Consider the following 3,833-nt stretch of genomic DNA (forward strand, 5'->3'; position numbering starts at 1 on the left):
GTTATAATAATAGAATATATGCTTACTATATGTTTTATTTTAAGGTTACTTTTACTGGTATTTACCATGTATTGCGCTTATTTTATTTTACTGTATGCTGTACTGTATTTATATGTATGTTTAATACCATTTGATGTACCCAGTTTAACATTTCTAAAAACTTTGAATTAACATCATATCATCTTCCATTTCCCACAGTTGCTGATGGTGACATTGGGCTATTATACCCTCTTTCAATTGCAGGATCTCCCACCGTTGTCATCGTTTTCCATAATGCTTATGTTGGCAACATGCAAATTCTTTTGGAACTCTTTTCGTCGGCAATTAACAAGCCAAATTTTGTCTAAAATGCAAGTTACTCTACAATATATTAACTTCTTGTTTATGGAACTGTTGTATAAAAGCAATATCACACTCACAACCATGCAGTTGTACTGAATATCAGCACAGCTGTGATTACCTGCGGCACTCTATAGTAAACTAAAACTTATTGAAAAACATTTTAGCAAACAAATTAAAACTAAAATAATTGTAAACAAACTTTGCTAAAATAACATTTAATAGCTTCAAAAGCATCTAAAATAAAATACAAATAACCATATATATATATATATATATATATGTATATATAGGAAATGCCAATTGATGGAGATACAGTTGAAGGCAGAAGTTTATATACACCTTAGCCAAATACATTTAAACTCAGTTTTTCACAAATCCTGACATTTAATTGTAGAAAACATTCCCTGTCTTAGGTCAGTTAGGATCACTATTTTAAGAATGTGAAATGTCAAAATAATAGTAGAGAGAATTATTTATTTCAGCTTTTATTTCTTTCATCACATTCCCAGTGGGTCAGAAGTTTACATACACTTTGTTAGTATTTGGTAGCATTGCCTTTAAATTGTTTAACTTGGGTCAAAAGTTTTGGGTAGCCTTCCACAAGCTTCTCACAATAAGTTGCTGGAATTTCGGCCCATTCCTCCAGACAGAACTGGTGTAACTGAGTCAGGTTTGTAAGCCTCCTTTTTCAGTTCTGCCCACAAATTTTCTATCGGATTGAGGTCAGGGCTTAGTGATGGCCACTCCAATACCTTCACTTTGTTGTCCTTAAGCCATTTTGCCACAACTTTGGAGGTATGCTTGTGGTCATTGTCCATTTGGAAGACCCATTTACGACCGAGCTTTAACTTCCTGGCTGATGTCTGGAGATGTTACTTCAATATATCCACATAATTTTCCTTCCTCATGATGCCATCTATTTTGTGAAGTGCACCAGTCCCTCCTGCAGCAAAGCACCCCCAAAACATGATGCTGCCACCATGTTCTGGGATTGATTTGCACTTTTTGCACCAAACTACGTTCATCTCTAGGAGATGTATATAACTATATTAACTCTTTAAGCTAGGAGAAAAAAAAATTGTCAAAATATTAGTAACTACAGTCTTGACCAAAACAAAATAGGTATCGTTTTAAAGCGTAGAAGCTGTACTTTTCAATGCATGCAGGCATTATGACCAAAACTGAACAAGTGCTTTGAAATTTGCAGACAAATCGGAAGTGTTCCGTTTTGATAATTTATTAATAATTTTGCACGGCACATATTATTGTATCGGAAATGATGTAACGTCATTGAACGCTAAACAAATAAGACTGGGTTCAGATCCACACAAAAATCATCCATATTTGGGCAGAGAGATACACTATATTGCCAAAAGTATTCGCTCATCTGCCTTTAGACGCATATTAACTTAAGTGACATCCCATTCTTAATCCATAGGGTTTAATATGACATCGGCCCACCCTTTGCTGCTATAACAGCTTCAACTCTTCTGGGAAGGCTTTCCACAAGGTTTAGGAGTGTGTTTATGGGAATTTTTGACCATTCTTCCAGAAGCACATTTGTGAGGTCAGACACTGATGTTGGACGAGAAGGCCTGGCTCGCAGTCTTCGCTCTAATTCATCCCAAAGGTGCTCTATCGGGTTGAGGTCAGGACTCTGTGCAGGCCAGTCAAGTTCTTCCACACCAAACTCGTTCATCCATGTCTTTATGGACCTTGCTTTGTGCACTGGTCCGCAGTCATGTTGGAACAGGAAGGGGTCATCCCCAAACTGTTCCCACAAAGTTGGGAGCATGGAATTGTCCAAAATCTCTTGGTATGCTGAAGCATTCAGAGTTCCTTTCACTGGAACTAAGGGGCCAAGCCCAGCTCCTGAAAAACAACCCCACACCATAATCCCCCCTCCACCAAACTTCACAGTTGGCACAATGAAGTCAGACAAGTACTGTTCTCCTGGCAACCGCCAAACCCAGACTCGTCCATCAGATTGCCAGATGGAGAAGCGTGATTTGTCACTCCAGAGAACGCGTCTCCACTGCTCTAGAGTCCAGTGGCGGCGTGCTTTACACCACTGCATCCGACGCTTTGCATTGCACTTGGTGATGTATGGCTTGGATGCAGCTGCTCGGCCATGGAAACCCATTCCATGAAGCTCTCTATGCACTGTTCTTGAGCTAATCTGAAGGCCACATGAACTTTGGAGGTCTGTAGCGATTGACTCTGCAGAAAGTTGGCGACCTCTGCGCACTATGCGCCTCAGCATACTCTGTCATTTTACGTGGCCTACCACTTCGTGGCTGAGTTGCTGTCATTCCCAATTGCTTCCACTTTGTTATAATACCACTGACAGTTGACTGTGGAATATTTAGTAGCGAGGAAATTTCACGACTGGACTTGTTGCACAGGTGGCATCCTATCACAGTACCACGCTGGAATTCACTGAGCTCCTGAGAGCGGCCCATTCTTTCACAAATGTTTTTAGAAGCAGTCTGCATGCCTAGGTGCTTCATTTTATACACCTGTGGCCATGGAAGTGATTGGAACACCTGAATTCAGTTATTTGGATGGGTGAGCGAATACTTTTGGCAATATAGTGTATGTGATTGGTAACTGTTACATATGGCCACCAGGAGATGGCACCAAGTACGTCACAGACTCATTAATGACTCAAATGGCACAGAATGAAACTCATGCTGTGAAATCTCATTACTAATGCATGCTGTGCAAACCTTTAGTCATTGTGTTTGCATGTGTAATTAGTTCTTATGTACACTATGTTTTGTTTGTTTGGAGATGTTTTTGTACACTAGGATAAATTATTTTTGTAATGCTATGACTTTTGATTGCCTTGTATCAACACAAAATTTTTCCCAGTTACAGTTGACATGATTGGGAACAAAACAAAAGCAGTTTTCTGAGCCACCGTATTTACACCGAGATATATAATGTAAAATCAGAAAAATGAGAAGTCCATTTTTGCCTTTTTTTTGTGTGAGATTTTTCAGCTGTTTCTTAAGTTTCAAAGTTTTCTTTCCAATGATACCAAACATTTGACACTCCTTGTGTTTTTGTGTAGTTACAAGCCTTTAATTTTGAGTATGCCACTGAAACAGGAACATTTTAAAAACACCTACAGAGCCTAAATATTACTTTATACAATGTGATTCGATTACGTTATGCCTTTTATCCACACTCCACCAAAAATCCTTCACTATTGCATACTTTGTAAAACAATGGCGTTAGAAAACTAAACATGGATTTTTCAAACAAAAACAGACTAGTGTGGATATGGCCTTAGTTTATCTACTTGAGATTTTCACTGTATGGACAACACTCACGGATCACTTCTAGCATTGTATTTAATGGGAATATTTGCAGACATGTTTGTCATAGAAACAATGAAGTCACAGATGAGGAAGTCATCATGACTGGAAGTGTCCCAGAGCTGTCCAGTACAGAAGAGTGAGAAATCAAGAGGCCTGGACTCAATC

The sequence above is a fragment of the Myxocyprinus asiaticus genome, chromosome 6, assembly GCF_019703515.2.
Source record: "Myxocyprinus asiaticus isolate MX2 ecotype Aquarium Trade chromosome 6, UBuf_Myxa_2, whole genome shotgun sequence".
Classification (NCBI taxonomy): Eukaryota; Metazoa; Chordata; class Actinopteri; order Cypriniformes; family Catostomidae; genus Myxocyprinus; species Myxocyprinus asiaticus.